Source organism: Oncorhynchus masou, chromosome 6, assembly GCF_036934945.1.
Source record: "Oncorhynchus masou masou isolate Uvic2021 chromosome 6, UVic_Omas_1.1, whole genome shotgun sequence".
Classification (NCBI taxonomy): Eukaryota; Metazoa; Chordata; class Actinopteri; order Salmoniformes; family Salmonidae; genus Oncorhynchus; species Oncorhynchus masou.
In genome coordinates, this window is record NC_088217.1 from 16,313,161 (window position 1) to 16,331,150 (window position 17,990).

General features: G+C 50.1%; 1 protein-coding gene across 1 annotated transcript in view; it reads left to right on the forward strand.

Moving 5' to 3' along the window:
- Positions 1-17,990, forward strand: part of LOC135541418 (integrin alpha-5-like) — a 75,890-nt gene that overhangs the window by 49,791 nt on the left and 8,109 nt on the right. The window lies entirely within an intron of this gene.

Sequence of the window (17,990 nt, forward strand, 5' to 3'; positions counted from 1 at the left end):
ATGTCTGGCTGTCTTTTTAGAGTGGGTGAATAAAGGCTGAACTCTCATGGGTTGGCAGGGTAGCCTAGTGGATAGAGCGCTGGACTAGTAACTGAAAGGCTGAACTCTCATGGGTTGGCAGGGCAGCCTAGTGGTTAGAGCGCTGGACTAGTAACTGAAAGGCTGAACTCTCATGGGTTGGCAGGGCAGCCTAGTGGTTAGAGCGCTGGACTAGTAACTGAAAGGCTGAACTCTCATGGGTTGGCAGGGTAGCCTAGTGGTTAAAGAGTTGGACTAGTAACTGAAAGGCTGAACTCTCATGGGTTGGCAGGGCAGCCTAGTGGTTAGAGCGCTGGACTAGTAACTGAAAGGCTGAACTCTCATGGGTTGGCAGGGTAGCCTAGTGGTTAGAGCGCTGGACTAGTAACTGAAAGGCTGAACTCTCATGGGTTGGCAGGGTAGCCTAGTGGTTAGAGCGCTGGACTAGTAACTGAAAGGCTGAACTCTCATGGGTTGGCAGGGTAGCCTAGTGGTTAGAGCGCTGGACTAGTAACTGAAAGGCTGAACTCTCATGGGTTGGCAGGGTAGCCTAGTGGTTAGAGCGCTGGACTAGTAACTGAAAGGCTGAACTCTCATGGGTTGGCAGGGTAGCCTAGTGGTTAAAGCGCTGGACTAGTAACTGAAAGGCTGAACTCTCATGGGTTGGCAGGGTAGCCTAGTGGTTAGAGCGCTGGACTAGTAACTGAAAGGCTGAACTCTCATGGGTTGGCAGGGTAGCCTAGTGGTTAAAGCGCTGGACTAGTAACTGAAAGGCTGAACTCTCATGGGTTGGCAGGGTAGCCTAGTGGTTAGAGCGCTGGACTAGTAACTGAAAGGCTGAACTCTCATGGGTTGGCAGGGTAGCCTAGTGGTTAGAGCGCTGGACTAGTAACTGAAAGGCTGAACTCTCATGGGTTGGCAGGGTAGCCTAGTGGTTAGAGCGCTGGACTAGTAACTGAAAGGCTGAACTCTCATGGGTTGGCAGGGTAGCCTAGTGGTTAGAGCGCTGGACTAGTAACTGAAAGGCTGAACTCTCATGGGTTGGCAGGGTAGCCTAGTGGTTAAAGCGTTGGACTAGTAACTGAAAGGCTGAACTCTCATGGGTTGGCAGGGTAGCCTAGTGGTTAGAGCGCTGGACTAGTAACTGAAAGGCTGAACTCTCATGGGTTGGCAGGGTAGCCTAGTGGTTAAAGCGCTGGACTAGTAACTGAAAGGCTGAACTCTCATGGGTTGGCAGGGTAGCCTAGTGGTTAGAGCGCTGGACTAGTAACTGAAAGGCTGAACTCTCATGGGTTGGCAGGGTAGCCTAGTGGTTAAAGCGCTGGACTAGTAACTGAAAGGCTGAACTCTCATGGGTTGGCAGGGTAGCCTAGTGGTTAGAGCGCTGGACTAGTAACTGAAAGGCTGAACTCTCATGGGTTGGCAGGGTAGCCTAGTGGTTAGAGCGCTGGACTAGTAACTGAAAGGCTGAACTCTCATGGGTTGGCAGGGTAGCCTAGTGGTTAGAGCGCTGGACTAGTAACTGAAAGGCTGAACTCTCATGGGTTGGCAGGGTAGCCTAGTGGTTAGAGCGCTGGACTAGTAACTGAAAGGCTGAACTCTCATGGGTTGGCAGGGTAGCCTAGTGGTTAGAGCGTTGGACTAGTAACTGAAAGGCTGAACTCTCATGGGTTGGCAGGGTAGCCTAGTGGTTAAAGAGTTGGACTAGTAACTGAAAGGCTGAACTCTCATGGGTTGGCAGGGTAGCCTAGTGGTTAAAGGGTTGGACTAGTAACTGAAAGGCTGAACTCTCATGGGTTGGCAGGGTAGCCTAGTGGTTAAAGCGCTGGACTAGTAACTGAAAGGCTGAACTCTCATGGGTTGGCAGGGTAGCCTAGTGGTTAAAGCGCTGGACTAGTAACTGAAAGGCTGAACTCTCATGGGTTGGCAGGGTAGCCTAGTGGTTAAAGCGTTGGACTAGTAACTGAAAGGCTGAACTCTCATGGGTTGGCAGGGTAGCCTAGTGGTTAAAGCGTTGGACTAGTAACTGAAAGTCTGAACTCTCATGGGTTTGCAGGGTAGCCTAGTGGTTAAAGAGTTGGACTAGTAACTGAAAGGCTGAACTCTCATGGGTTGGCAGGGTAGCCTAGTGGTTAAAGCGTTGGACTAGTAACTGAAAGGCTGAACTCTCATGGGTTGGCAGGGTAGCCTAGTGGTTAAAGAGTTGGACTAGTAACTGAAAGGCTGAACTCTCATGGGTTGGCAGGGTAGCCTAGTGGTTAAAGAGTTGGACTAGTAACTGAAAGGCTGAACTCTCATGGGTTGGCAGGGTAGCCTAGTGGTTAAAGCGCTGGACTAGTAACTGAAAGGCTGAACTCTCATGGGTTGGCAGGGTAGCCTAGTGGTTAAAGAGCTGGACTAGTAACTGAAAGGCTGAACTCTCATGGGTTGGCAGGGTAGCCTAGTGGTTAAAGCGCTGGACTAGTAACTGAAAGGCTGAACTCTCATGGGTTGGCAGGGTAGCCTAGTGGTTAAAGAGTTGGACTAGTAACTGAAAGGCTGAACTCTCATGGGTTGGCAGGGTAGCCTAGTGGTTAAAGCGCTGGACTAGTAACTGAAAGGCTGAACTCTCATGGGTTGGCAGGGTAGCCTAGTGGTTAAAGCGTTGGACTAGTAACTGAAAGGCTGAACTCTCATGGGTTGGCAGGGTAGCCTAGTGGTTAAAGAGTTGGACTAGTAACTGAAAGGCTGAACTCTCATGGGTTGGCAGGGTAGCCTAGTGGTTAAAGCGTTGGACTAGTAACTGAAAGGCTGAACTCTCATGGGTTGGCAGGGTAGCCTAGTGGTTAAAGCGTTGGACTAGTAACTGAAAGGCTGAACTCTCATGGGTTGGCAGGGTAGCCTAGTGGTTAAAGCGCTGGACTAGTAACTGAAAGGCTGAACTCTCATGGGTTGGCAGGGCAGCCTAGTGGTTAAAGCGCTGGACTAGTAACTGAAAGGCTGAACTCTCATGGGTTGGCAGGGTAGCCTAGTGGTTAGAGCGTTGGACTAGTAACTGAAAGGCTGAACTCTCATGGGTTGGCAGGGTAGCCTAGTGGTTAGAGCGTTGGACTAGTAACTGAAAGGCTGAACTCTCATGGGTTGGCAGGGTAGCCTAGTGGTTAAAGCGCTGGACTAGTAACTGAAAGGCTGAACTCTCATGGGTTGGCAGGGTAGCCTAGTGGTTAAAGTGCTGGACTAGTAACTGAAAGGCTGAACTCTCATGGGTTGGCAGGGTAGCCTAGTGGTTAGAGCGCTGGACTAGTAACTGAAAGGCTGAACTCTCATGGGTTGGCAGGGTAGCCTAGTGGTTAAAGCGTTGGACTAGTAACTGAAAGGCTGAACTCTCATGGGTTGGCAGGGTAGCCTAGTGGTTAAAGCGTTGGACTAGTAACTGAAAGGCTGAACTCTCATGGGTTGGCAGGGTAGCCTAGTGGTTAGAGCGCTGGACTAGTAACTGAAAGGCTGAACTCTCATGGGTTGGCAGGGTAGCCTAGTGGTTAAAGCGTTGGACTAGTAACTGAAAGGCTGAACTCTCATGGGTTGGCAGGGTAGCCTAGTGGTTAGAGCGCTGGACTAGTAACTGAAAGGCTGAACTCTCATGGGTTGGCAGGGTAGCCTAGTGGTTAAAGCGTTGGACTAGTAACTGAAAGGCTGAACTCTCATGGGTTGGCAGGGTAGCCTAGTGTTTAGAGCGCTGGACTAGTAACTGAAAGGCTGAACTCTCATGGGTTGGCAGGGTAGCCTAGTGGTTAGAAGCGTTGGACTAGTAACTGAAAGGCTGAACTCTCATGGGTTGGCAGGGTAGCCTAGTGGTTAAAGCGTTGGACTAGTAACTGAAAGGCTGAACTCTCATGGGTTGGCAGGGTAGCCTAGTGGTTAAAGCGTTGGACTAGTAACTGAAAGGCTGAACTCTCATGGGTTGGCAGGGTAGCCTAGTGGTTAAAGCGTTGGACTAGTAACTGAAAGGCTGAACTCTCATGGGTTGGCAGGGTAGCCTAGTGGTTAGAGCGTTGGACTAGTAACTGAAAGGCTGAACTCTCATGGGTTGGCAGGGTAGCCTAGTGGTTAAAGCGCTGGACTAGTAACTGAAAGGCTGAACTCTCATGGGTTGGCAGGGTAGCCTAGTGGTTAAAGCGTTGGACTAGTAACTGAAAGGCTGAACTCTCATGGGTTGGCAGGGTAGCCTAGTGGTTAAAGCGTTGGACTAGTAACTGAAAGGCTGAACTCTCATGGGTTGGCAGGGTAGCCTAGTGGTTAAAGCGCTGGACTAGTAACTGAAAGGCTGAACTCTCATGGGTTGGCAGGGTAGCCTAGTGGTTAAAGCGTTGGACTAGTAACTGAAAGGCTGAACTCTCATGGGTTGGCAGGGTAGCCTAGTGGTTAGAGCGCTGGACTAGTAACTGAAAGGCTGAACTCTCATGGGTTGGCAGGGTAGCCTAGTGGTTAAAGCGTTGGACTAGTAACTGAAAGGCTGAACTCTCATGGGTTGGCAGGGTAGCCTAGTGGTTAAAGCGCTGGACTAGTAACTGAAAGGCTGAACTCTCATGGGTTGGCAGGGTAGCCTAGTGGTTAAAGCGTTGGACTAGTAACTGAAAGGCTGAACTCTCATGGGTTGGCAGGGTAGCCTAGTGGTTAAAGCGTTGGACTAGTAACTGAAAGGCTGAACTCTCATGGGTTGGCAGGGTAGCCTAGTGGTTAAAGCGCTGGACTAGTAACTGAAAGGCTGAACTCTCATGGGTTGGCAGGGTAGCCTAGTGGTTAAAGCGTTGGACTAGTAACTGAAAGGCTGAACTCTCATGGGTTGGCAGGGTAGCCTAGTGGTTAAAGCGTTGGACTAGTAACTGAAAGGCTGAACTCTCATGGGTTGGCAGGGTAGCCTAGTGGTTAAAGCGTTGGACTAGTAACTGAAAGGCTGAACTCTCATGGGTTGGCAGGGTAGCCTAGTGGTTAGAGCGCTGGACTAGTAACTGAAAGGCTGAACTCTCATGGGTTGGCAGGGTAGCCTAGTGGTTAAAGCGCTGGACTAGTAACTGAAAGGCTGAACTCTCATGGGTTGGCAGGGTAGCCTAGTGGTTAAAGAGTTGGACTAGTAACTGAAAGGCTGAACTCTCATGGGTTGGCAGGGTAGCCTAGTGGTTAAAGCGTTGGACTAGTAACTGAAAGGCTGAACTCTCATGGGTTGGCAGGGTAGCCTAGTGGTTAAAGCGCTGGACTAGTAACTGAAAGGCTGAACTCTCATGGGTTGGCAGGGTAGCCTAGTGGTTAAAGAGTTGGACTAGTAACTGAAAGGCTGAACTCTCATGGGTTGGCAGGGTAGCCTAGTGGTTAAAGAGTTGGACTAGTAACTGAAAGGCTGAACTCTCATGGGTTGGCAGGGTAGCCTAGTGGTTAAAGCGTTGGACTAGTAACTGAAAGGCTGAACTCATGGGTTGGCAGGGTAGCCTAGTGGTTAAAGCGTTGGACTAGTAACTGAAAGGCTGAACTCTCATGGGTTGGCAGGGTAGCCTAGTGGTTAAAGCGTTGGACTAGTAACTGAAAGGCTGAACTCTCATGGGTTGGCAGGGTAGCCTAGTGGTTAAAGAGCTGGACTAGTAACTGAAAGGCTGAACTCTCATGGGTTGGCAGGGTAGCCTAGTGGTTAAAGAGTTGGACTAGTAACTGAAAGGCTGAACTCTCATGGGTTGGCAGGGTAGCCTAGTGGTTAAAGCGTTGGACTAGTAACTGAAAGGCTGAACTCTCATGGGTTGGCAGGGTAGCCTAGTGGTTAAAGCGTTGGACTAGTAACTGAAAGGCTGAACTCTCATGGGTTGGCAGGGTAGCCTAGTGGTTAAAGGTTGGACTAGTAACTGAAAGGCTGAACTCTCATGGGTTGGCAGGGTAGCCTAGTGGTTAAAGCGCTGGACTAGTAACTGAAAGGCTGAACTCTCATGGGTTGGCAGGGTAGCCTAGTGGTTAAAGGGTTGGACTAGTAACTGAAAGGCTGAACTCTCATGGGTTGGCAGGGTAGCCTAGTGGTTAAAGCGCTGGACTAGTAACTGAAAGGCTGAACTCTCATGGGTTGGCAGGGTAGCCTAGTGGTTAAAGGGACTAGTAACTGAAAGGCTGAACTCTCATGGGTTGGCAGGGTAGCCTAGTGGTTAAAGCGTTGGACTAGTAACTGAAAGGCTGAACTCTCATGGGTTGGCAGGGTAGCCTAGTGGTTAGAGCGCTGGACTAGTAACTGAAAGGCTGAACTCTCATGGGTTGGCAGGGTAGCCTAGTGGTTAAAGCGCTGGACTAGTAACTGAAAGGCTGAACTCTCATGGGTTGGCAGGGTAGCCTAGTGGTTAGAGCGTTGGACTAGTAACTGAAAGGCTGAACTCTCATGGGTTGGCAGGGTAGCCTAGTGGTTAAAGCGCTGGACTAGTAACTGAAAGGCTGAACTCTCATGGGTTGGCAGGGTAGCCTAGTGGTTAAAGTGTTGGACTAGTAACTGAAAGGCTGAACTCTCATGGGTTGGCAGGGTAGCCTAGTGGTTAAAGCCTAGTAACTGAAAGTGAACTATGGGTTGGCAGGGTAGCCTAGTGGTTAGAGCGCTGGACTAGTAACTGAAAGGCTGAACTCTCATGGGTTGGCAGGGTAGCCTAGTGGTTAAAGCGCTGGACTAGTAACTGAAAGGCTGAACTCTCATGGGTTGGCAGGGTAGCCTAGTGGTTAAAGCGCTGGACTAGTAACTGAAAGGCTGAACTCTCATGGGTTGGCAGGGTAGCCTAGTGGTTAAAGCGTTGGACTAGTAACTGAAAGGCTGAACTCTCATGGGTTGGCAGGGTAGCCTAGTGGTTAAAGCGTTGGACTAGTAACTGAAAGGCTGAACTCTCATGGGTTGGCAGGGTAGCCTAGTGGTTAAAGCGTTGGACTAGTAACTGAAAGGCTGAACTCTCATGGGTTGGCAGGGTAGCCTAGTGGTTAAAGCGTTGGACTAGTAACTGAAAGGCTGAACTCTCATGGGTTGGCAGGGTAGCCTAGTGGTTAAAGCGTTGGACTAGTAACTGAAAGGCTGAACTCTCATGGGTTGGCAGGGTAGCCTAGTGGTTAAAGCGTTGGACTAGTAACTGAAAGGCTGAACTCTCATGGGTTGGCATTGTAGCCTAGTGGTTAAAGTAGTAACTGAAAGGCTGAACTCTCATGGGTTGGCAGGGTAGCCTAGTGGTTAAAGCGCTGGACTAGTAACTGAAAGGCTGAACTCTCATGGGTTGGCAGGGTAGCCTAGTGGTTAAAGCGTTGGACTAGTAACTGAAAGGCTGAACTCTCATGGGTTGGCAGGGTAGCCTAGTGGTTAGAGCATTGGACTAGTAACTGAAAGGCTGAACTCTCATGGGTTGGCAGGGTAGCCTAGTGGTTAAAGCGCTGGACTAGTAACTGAAAGGCTGAACTCTCATGGGTTGGCAGGGTAGCCTAGTGGTTAAAGCGTTGGGCTAGTAACTGAAAGGCTGAACTCTCATGGGTTGGCAGGGTAGCCTAGTGGTTAGAGCGCTGGACTAGTAACTGAAAGGCTGAACTCTCATGGGTTGGCAGGGTAGCCTAGTGGTTAAAGCGTTGGACTAGTAACTGAAAGGCTGAACTCTCATGGGTTGGCAGGGTAGCCTAGTGGTTAAAGCGCTGGACTAGTAACTGAAAGGCTGAACTCTCATGGGTTGGCAGGGTAGCCTAGTGGTTAAAGCGCTGGACTAGTAACTGAAAGGCTGAACTCTCATGGGTTGGCAGGGTAGCCTAGTGGTTAGAGCGTTGGACTAGTAACTGAAAGGCTGAACTCTCATGGGTTGGCAGGGTAGCCTAGTGGTTAAAGCGTTGGACTAGTAACTGAAAGGCTGAACTCTCATGGGTTGGCAGGGTAGCCTAGTGGTTAAAGCGTTGGACTAGTAACTGAAAGGCTGAACTCTCATGGGTTGGCAGGGTAGCCTAGTGGTTAAAGAGTTGGACTAGTAACTGAAAGGCTGAACTCTCATGGGTTGGCAGGGTAGCCTAGTGGTTAAAGTTGGACTAGTAACTGAAAGGCTGAACTCTCATGGGTTGGCAGGGTAGCCTAGTGGTTAGAGCGTTGGACTAGTAACTGAAAGGCTGAACTCTCATGGGTTGGCAGGGTAGCCTAGTGGTTAAAGCGCTGGACTAGTAACTGAAAGGCTGAACTCTCATGGGTTGGCAGGGTAGCCTAGTGGTTAAAGCGTTGGACTAGTAACTGAAAGGCTGAACTCTCATGGGTTGGCAGGGTAGCCTAGTGGTTAAAGCGCTGGACTAGTAACTGAAAGGCTGAACTCTCATGGGTTGGCAGGGTAGCCTAGTGGTTAAAGCGTTGGACTAGTAACTGAAAGGCTGAACTCTCATGGGTTGGCAGGGTAGCCTAGTGGTTAAAGAGTTGGACTAGTAACTGAAAGGCTGAACTCTCATGGGTTGGCAGGGTAGCCTAGTGGTTAAAGCGTTGGACTAGTAACTGAAAGGCTGAACTCTCATGGGTTGGCAGGGTAGCCTAGTGGTTAAAGGGTTGGACTAGTAACTGAAAGGCTGAACTCTCATGGGTTGGCAGGGTAGCCTAGTGGTTAAAGAGTTGGACTAGTAACTGAAAGGCTGAACTCTCATGGGTTGGCAGGGTAGCCTAGTGGTTAAAGGGTTGGACTAGTAACTGAAAGGCTGAACTCTCATGGGTTGGCAGGGTAGCCTAGTGGTTAAAGCGCTGGACTAGTAACTGAAAGGCTGAACTCTCATGGGTTGGCAGGGTAGCCTAGTGGTTAAAGCGTTGGACTAGTAACTGAAAGGCTGAACTCTCATGGGTTGGCAGGGTAGCCTAGTGGTTAAAGCGTTGGACTAGTAACTGAAAGGCTGAACTCTCATGGGTTGGCAGGGTAGCCTAGTGGTTAGAGCGTTGGACTAGTAACTGAAAGGCTGAACTCTCATGGGTTGGCAGGGTAGCCTAGTGGTTAAAGCGCTGGACTAGTAACTGAAAGGCTGAACTCTCATGGGTTGGCAGGGTAGCCTAGTGGTTAAGCGTTGGACTAGTAACTGAAAGGCTGAACTCTCATGGGTTGGCAGGGTAGCCTAGTGGTTAGAGCGTTGGACTAGTAACTGAAAGGCTGAACTCTCATGGGTTGGCAGGGTAGCCTAGTGGTTAAAGCGCTGGACTAGTAACTGAAAGGCTGAACTCTCATGGGTTGGCAGGGTAGCCTAGTGGTTAAAGCGTTGGACTAGTAACTGAAAGGCTGAACTCTCATGGGTTGGCAGGGTAGCCTAGTGGTTAAAGCGCTGGACTAGTAACTGAAAGGCTGAACTCTCATGGGTTGGCAGGGTAGCCTAGTGGTTAAAGCGTTGGACTAGTAACTGAAAGGCTGAACTCTCATGGGTTGGCAGGGTAGCCTAGTGGTTAAAGCGCTGGACTAGTAACTGAAAGGCTGAACTCTCATGGGTTGGCAGGGTAGCCTAGTGGTTAGAGCGCTGGACTAGTAACTGAAAGGCTGAACTCTCATGGGTTGGCAGGGTAGCCTAGTGGTTAGAGCGCTGGACTAGTAACTGAAAGGCTGAACTCTCATGGGTTGGCAGGGTAGCCTAGTGGTTAAAGCGTTGGACTAGTAACTGAAAGGCTGAACTCTCATGGGTTGGCAGGGTAGCCTAGTGGTTAAAGCGCTGGACTAGTAACTGAAAGGCTGAACTCTCATGGGTTGGCAGGGTAGCCTAGTGGTTAAAGAGTTGGACTAGTAACTGAAAGGCTGAACTCTCATGGGTTGGCAGGGTAGCCTAGTGGTTAAAGCGTTGGACTAGTAACTGAAAGGCTGAACTCTCATGGGTTGGCAGGGTAGCCTAGTGGTTAAAGCGCTGGACTAGTAACTGAAAGGCTGAACTCTCATGGGTTGGCAGGGTAGCCTAGTGGTTAAAGCGCTGGACTAGTAACTGAAAGGCTGAACTCTCATGGGTTGGCAGGGTAGCCTAGTGGTTAGAGCGTTGGACTAGTAACTGAAAGGCTGAACTCTCATGGGTTGGCAGGGTAGCCTAGTGGTTAAAGCGCTGGACTAGTAACTGAAAGGCTGAACTCTCATGGGTTGGCAGGGTAGCCTAGTGGTTAAAGCGTTGGACTAGTAACTGAAAGGCTGAACTCTCATGGGTTGGCAGGGTAGCCTAGTGGTTAAAGAGTTGGACTAGTAACTGAAAGGCTGAACTCTCATGGGTTGGCAGGGTAGCCTAGTGGTTAAAGCGTTGGACTAGTAACTGAAAGGCTGAACTCTCATGGGTTGGCAGGGTAGCCTAGTGGTTAAAGCGTTGGACTAGTAACTGAAAGGCTGAACTCTCATGGGTTGGCAGGGTAGCCTAGTGGTTAAAGCGCTGGACTAGTAACTGAAAGGCTGAACTCTCATGGGTTGGCAGGGTAGCCTAGTGGTTAAAGCGTTGGACTAGTAACTGAAAGGCTGAACTCTCATGGGTTGGCAGGGTAGCCTAGTGGTTAGAGCGCTGGACTAGTAACTGAAAGGCTGAACTCTCATGGGTTGGCAGGGTAGCCTAGTGGTTAAAGTGGACTAGTAACTGAAAGGCTGAACTCTCATGGGTTGGCAGGGTAGCCTAGTGGTTAGTACTAGTAACTGAAAGGCTGAACTCTCATGGGTTGGCAGGGTAGCCTAGTGGTTAGAGCGCTGGACTAGTAACTGAAAGGCTGAACTCTCATGGGTTGGCAGGGTAGCCTAGTGGTTAAAGCGTTGGACTAGTAACTGAAAGGCTGAACTCTCATGGGTTGGCAGGGTAGCCTAGTGGTTAAAGCGCTGGACTAGTAACTGAAAGGCTGAACTCTCATGGGTTGGCAGGGTAGCCTAGTGGTTAGAGCGCTGGACTAGTAACTGAAAGGCTGAACTCTCATGGGTTGGCAGGGTAGCCTAGTGGTTAAAGCGCTGGACTAGTAACTGAAAGGCTGAACTCTCATGGGTTGGCAGGGTAGCCTAGTGGTTAAAGCGCTGGACTAGTAACTGAAAGGCTGAACTCTCATGGGTTGGCAGGGTAGCCTAGTGGTTAAAGCGTTGGACTAGTAACTGAAAGGCTGAACTCTCATGGGTTGGCAGGGTAGCCTAGTGGTTAAAGCGCTGGACTAGTAACTGAAAGGCTGAACTCTCATGGGTTGGCAGGGTAGCCTAGTGGTTAGAGCGCTGGACTAGTAACTGAAAGGCTGAACTCTCATGGGTTGGCAGGGTAGCCTAGTGGTTAAAGCGTTGGACTAGTAACTGAAAGGCTGAACTCTCATGGGTTGGCAGGGTAGCCTAGTGGTTAGAGCGCTGGACTAGTAACTGAAAGGCTGAACTCTCATGGGTTGGCAGGGTAGCCTAGTGGTTAAAGAGCTGGACTAGTAACTGAAAGGCTGAACTCTCATGGGTTGGCAGGGTTGCCTAGTGGTTAAAGAGCTGGACTAGTAACTGAAAGGCTGAACTCTCATGGGTTGGCAGGGTAGCCTAGTGGTTAAAGCGCTGGACTAGTAACTGAAAGGCTGAACTCTCATGGGTTGGCAGGGTAGCCTAGTGGTTAGAGCGCTGGACTAGTAACTGAAAGGCTGAACTCTCATGGGTTGGCAGGGTAGCCTAGTGGTTAAAGCGTTGGACTAGTAACTGAAAGGCTGAACTCTCATGGGTTGGCAGGGTAGCCTAGTGGTTAAAGCGCTGGACTAGTAACTGAAAGGCTGAACTCTCATGGGTTGGCAGGGTAGCCTAGTGGTTAAAGCGTTGGACTAGTAACTGAAAGGCTGAACTCTCATGGGTTGGCAGGGTAGCCTAGTGGTTAAAGCGTTGGACTAGTAACTGAAAGGCTGAACTCTCATGGGTTGGCAGGGTAGCCTAGTGGTTAAGCGCTGGACTAGTAACTGAAAGGCTGAACTCTCATGGGTTGGCAGGGTAGCCTAGTGGTTAAAGCTTTGGACTAGTAACTGAAAGGCTGAACTCTCATGGGTTGGCAGGGTAGCCTAGTGGTTAAAGCGTTGGACTAGTAACTGAAAGGCTGAACTCTCATGGGTTGGCAGGGTAGCCTAGTGGTTAAAGCGTTGGACTAGTAACTGAAAGGCTGAACTCTCATGGGTTGGCAGGGTAGCCTAGTGGTTAAAGAGCTGGACTAGTAACTGAAAGGCTGAACTCTCATGGGTTGGCAGGGTAGCCTAGTGGTTAAAGCGTTGGACTAGTAACTGAAAGGCTGAACTCTCATGGGTTGGCAGGGTAGCCTAGTGGTTAAAGCGTTGGACTAGTAACTGAAAGGCTGAACTCTCATGGGTTGGCAGGGTAGCCTAGTGGTTAAAGCGCTGGACTAGTAACTGAAAGGCTGAACTCTCATGGGTTGGCAGGGTAGCCTAGTGGTTAAAGCGTTGGACTAGTAACTGAAAGGCTGAACTCTCATGGGTTGGCAGGGTAGCCTAGTGGTTAGAGCGTTGGACTAGTAACTGAAAGGCTGAACTCTCATGGGTTGGCAGGGTAGCCTAGTGGTTAAAGCGTTGGACTAGTAACTGAAAGGCTGAACTCTCATGGGTTGGCAGGGTAGCCTAGTGGTTAGAAGGCTGGACTAGTAACTGAAAGGCTGAACTCTCATGGGTTGGCAGGGTAGCCTAGTGGTTAAAGCGTTGGACTAGTAACTGAAAGGCTGAACTCTCATGGGTTGGCAGAGTAGCCTAGTGGTTAAAGCGCTGGACTAGTAACTGAAAGGCTGAACTCTCATGGGTTGGCAGGGTAGCCTAGTGGTTAAAGCGTTGGACTAGTAACTGAAAGGCTGAACTCTCATGGGTTGGCAGAGTAGCCTAGTGGTTAAAGCGCTGGACTAGTAACTGAAAGGCTGAACTCTCATGGGTTGGCAGGGTAGCCTAGTGGTTAAAGCGTTGGACTAGTAACTGAAAGGCTGAACTCTCATGGGTTGGCAGGGTAGCCTAGTGGTTAAAGAGTTGGACTAGTAACTGAAAGGCTGAACTCTCATGGGTTGGCAGGGTAGCCTAGTGGTTAGAGCGTTGGACTAGTAACTGAAAGGCTGAACTCTCATGGGTTGGCAGGGTAGCCTAGTGGTTAAAGGGTTGGACTAGTAACTGAAAGGCTGAACTCTCATGGGTTGGCAGGGTAGCCTAGTGGTTAGAGCGCTGGACTAGTAACTGAAAGGCTGAACTCTCATGGGTTGGCAGGGTAGCCTAGTGGTTAAAGGGTTGGACTAGTAACTGAAAGGCTGAACTCTCATGGGTTGGCAGGGTAGCCTAGTGGTTAGAGCGCTGGACTAGTAACTGAAAGGCTGAACTCTCATGGGTTGGCAGGGTAGCCTAGTGGTTAAAGCGCTGGACTAGTAACTGAAAGGCTGAACTCTCATGGGTTGGCAGGGTAGCCTAGTGGTTAAAGCGTTGGACTAGTAACTGAAAGGCTGAACTCTCATGGGTTGGCAGGGTAGCCTAGTGGTTAGAGCGCTGGACTAGTAACTGAAAGGCTGAACTCTCATGGGTTGGCAGGGTAGCCTAGTGGTTAGAGGTTATGGGTTGGCAGGGTATCCTAGTGGTTAAAGCGCTGACTAGTAACTGAAAGGCTGAACTCTCATGGGTTGGCAGGGTAGCCTAGTGGTTAGAGCGCTGGACTAGTAACTGAAAGGCTGAACTCTCATGGGTTGGCAGGGTAGCCTAGTGGTTAAAGCGCTGGACTAGTAACTGAAAGGCTGAACTCTCATGGGTTGGCAGGGTAGCCTAGTGGTTAGAGCGCTGGACTAGTAACTGAAAGGCTGAACTCTCATGGGTTGGCAGGGTAGCCTAGTGGTTAAAGCGTTGGACTAGTAACTGAAAGGCTGAACTCTCATGGGTTGGCAGGGTAGCCTAGTGGTTAGAGCGCTGGACTAGTAACTGAAAGGCTGAACTCTCATGGGTTGGCAGGGTAGCCTAGTGGTTAAGCGCTGGACTAGTAACTGAAAGGCTGAACTCTCATGGGTTGGCAGGGTAGCCTAGTGGTTAAGCGCTGGACTAGTAACTGAAAGGCTGAACTCTCATGGGTTGGCAGGGTAGCCTAGTGGTTAAAGAGCTGGACTAGTAACTGAAAGGCTGAACTCTCATGGGTTGGCAGGGTAGCCTAGTGGTTAGAGCGTTGGACTAGTAACTGAAAGGCTGAACTCTCATGGGTTGGCAGGGTAGCCTAGTGGTTAAAGCGCTGGACTAGTAACTGAAAGGCTGAACTCTCATGGGTTGGCAGGGTAGCCTAGTGGTTAAAGCGCTGGACTAGTAACTGAAAGGCTGAACTCTCATGGGTTGGCAGGGTAGCCTAGTGGTTAGAGCGCTGGACTAGTAACTGAAAGGCTGAACTCTCATGGGTTGGCAGGGTAGCCTAGTGGTTAAAGAGCTGGACTAGTAACTGAAAGGCTGAACTCTCATGGGTTGGCAGGGTTGCCTAGTGGTTAAAGAGCTGGACTAGTAACTGAAAGGCTGAACTCTCATGGGTTGGCAGGGTAGCCTAGTGGTTAAAGCGTTGGACTAGTAACTGAAAGGCTGAACTCTCATGGGTTGGCAGGGTAGCCTGGTGGTTAGAGCGCTGGACTAGTAACTGAAAGGCTGAACTCTCATGGGTTGGCAGGGTAGCCTAGTGGTTAAAGCGTGGACTAGTAACTGAAAGGCTGAACTCTCATGGGTTGGCAGGGTAGCCTAGTGGTTAAAGGGTTGGACTAGTAACTGAAAGGCTGAACTCTCATGGGTTGGCAGGGTAGCCTAGTGGTTAAAGGGTTGGACTAGTAACTGAAAGGCTGAACTCTCATGGGTTGGCAGGGTAGCCTAGTGGTTAAAGGGTTGGACTAGTAACTGAAAGGCTGAACTCTCATGGGTTGGCAGGGTAGCCTAGTGGTTAAAGGTTGGACTAGTAACTGAAAGGCTGAACTCTCATGGGTTGGCAGGGTAGCCTAGTGGTTAAAGGTTGGACTAGTAACTGAAAGGCTGAACTCTCATGGGTTGGCAGGGCAGCCTAGTGGTTAAAGGGTTGGACTAGTAACTGAAAGGCTGAACTCTCATGGGTTGGCAGGGCAGCCTAGTGGTTAAAGCGCTGGACTAGTAACTGAAAGGCTGAACTCTCATGGGTTGGCAGGGTAGCCTAGTGGTTAGAGCGTTGGACTAGTAACTGAAAGGCTGAACTCTCATGGGTTGGCAGGGTAGCCTAGTGGTTAGAGCGTTGGACTAGTAACTGAAAGGCTGAACTCTCATGGGTTGGCAGGGTAGCCTAGTGGTTAAAGCGTTGGACTAGTAACTGAAAGGCTGAACTCTCATGGGTTGGCAGGGTAGCCTAGTGGTTAAAGCGTTGGACTAGTAACTGAAAGGCTGAACTCTCATGGGTTGGCAGGGTAGCCTAGTGGTTAGAAGCGTTGGACTAGTAACTGAAAGGCTGAACTCTCATGGGTTGGCAGGGTAGCCTAGTGGTTAAAGCGTTGGACTAGTAACTGAAAGGCTGAACTCTCATGGGTTGGCAGGGTAGCCTAGTGGTTAAAGCGCTGGACTAGTAACTGAAAGGCTGAACTCTCATGGGTTGGCAGGGTAGCCTAGTGGTTAAAGCGTTGGACTAGTAACTGAAAGGCTGAACTCTCATGGGTTGGCAGGGTAGCCTAGTGGTTAAAGCGTTGGACTAGTAACTGAAAGGCTGAACTCTCATGGGTTGGCAGGGTAGCCTAGTGGTTATAGGGCTGGACTAGTAACTGAAAGGCTGAACTCTCATGGGTTGGCAGGGTAGCCTAGTGGTTAAAGCGCTGGACTAGTAACTGAAAGGCTGAACTCTCATGGGTTGGCAGGGTAGCCTAGTGGTTAAAGCGCTGGACTAGTAACTGAAAGGCTGAACTCTCATGGGTTGGCAGGGTAGCCTAGTGGTTAAAGGGTTGGACTAGTAACTGAAAGGCTGAACTCTCATGGGTTGGCAGGGTAGCCTAGTGGTTAAAGGGTTGGACTAGTAACTGAAAGGCTGAACTCTCATGGGTTGGCAGGGTAGCCTAGTGGTTAAAGCGCTGGACTAGTAACTGAAAGGCTGAACTCTCATGGGTTGGCAGGGTAGCCTAGTGGTTAGAGCGCTGGACTAGTAACTGAAAGGCTGAACTCTCATGGGTTGGCAGGGTAGCCTAGTGGTTAAAGGGTTGGACTAGTAACTGAAAGGCTGAACTCTCATGGGTTGGCAGGGTAGCCTAGTGGTTAGAGCGTTGGACTAGTAACTGAAAGGCTGAACTCTCATGGGTTGGCAGGGTAGCCTAGTGGTTAGAGCGCTGGACTAGTAACTGAAAGGCTGAACTCTCATGGGTTGGCAGGGTAGCCTAGTGGTTAGAGCGTTGGACTAGTAACTGAAAGGCTGAACTCTCATGGGTTGGCAGGGTAGCCTAGTGGTTAGAGCGTTGGACTAGTAACTGAAAGGCTGAACTCTCATGGGTTGGCAGGGTAGCCTAGTGGTTAAAGCGCTGGACTAGTAACTGAAAGGCTGAACTCTCATGGGTTGGCAGGGTAGCCTAGTGGTTAAAGCGTTGGGCTAGTAACTGAAAGGCTGAACTCTCATGGGTTGGCAGGGTAGCCTAGTGGTTAAAGTGCTGGACTAGTAACTGAAAGGCTGAACTCTCATGGGTTGGCAGGGTAGCCTAGTGGTTAAAGCGCTGGACTAGTAACTGAAAGGCTGAACTCTCATGGGTTGGCAGGGTAGCCTAGTGGTTAAAGCGTTGGACTAGTAACTGAAAGGCTGAACTCTCATGGGTTGGCAGGGTAGCCTAGTGGTTAGAGCGCTGGACTAGTAACTGAAAGGCTGAACTCTCATGGGTTGGCAGGGTAGCCTAGTGGTTAAAGCGCTGGACTAGTAACTGAAAGGCTGAACTCTCATGGGTTGGCAGGGTAGCCTAGTGGTTAAAGCGCTGGACTAGTAACTGAAAGGCTGAACTCTCATGGGTTGGCAGGGTAGCCTAGTGGTTAAAGCGTTGGACTAGTAACTGAAAGGCTGAACTCTCATGGGTTGGCAGGGTAGCCTAGTGGTTAAAGCGTTGGACTAGTAACTGAAAGGCTGAACTCTCATGGGTTGGCAGGGTAGCCTAGTGGTTAAAGCGTTGGACTAGTAACTGAAAGGCTGAACTCTCATGGGTTGGCAGGGTAGCCTAGTGGTTAAAGCGTTGGACTAGTAACTGAAAGGCTGAACTCTCATGGGTTGGCAGGGTAGCCTAGTGGTTAAAGCGTTGGACTAGTAACTGAAAGGCTGAACTCTCATGGGTTGGCAGGGTAGCCTAGTGGTTAAAGCGTTGGACTAGTAACTGAAAGGCTGAACTCTCATGGGTTGGCAGGGTAGCCTAGTGGTTAAAGCGTTGGACTAGTAACTGAAAGGCTGAACTCTCATGGGTTGGCAGGGTAGCCTAGTGGTTAAAGCGCTGGACTAGTAACTGAAAGGCTGAACTCTCATGGGTTGGCAGGGTAGCCTAGTGGTTAAAGCGCTGGACTAGTAACTGAAAGGCTGAACTCTCATGGGTTGGCAGGGTAGCCTAGTGGTTAAAGCGCTGGACTAGTAACTGAAAGGCTGAACTCTCATGGGTTGGCAGGGTAGCCTAGTGGTTAAAGCGTTGGACTAGTAACTGAAAGGCTGAACTCTCATGGGTTGGCAGGGTAGCCTAGTGGTTAGAGCGCTGGACTAGTAACTGAAAGGCTGAACTCTCATGGGTTGGCAGGGTAGCCTAGTGGTTAGAGCGCTGGACTAGTAACTGAAAGGCTGAACTCTCATGGGTTGGCAGGGTAGCCTAGTGGTTAGATCGTTGGCCTAGTGGTTAAAGCGCTGGACTAGTAACTGAAAGGCTGAACTCTCATGGGTTGGCAGGGTAGCCTAGTGGTTAAAGCGCTGGACTAGTAACTGAAAGGCTGAACTCTCATGGGTTGGCAGGGTAGCCTAGTGGTTAGAGCGCTGGACTAGTAACTGAAAGGCTGAACTCTCATGGGTTGGCAGGGTAGCCTAGTGGTTAAAGACTCTGAAAGG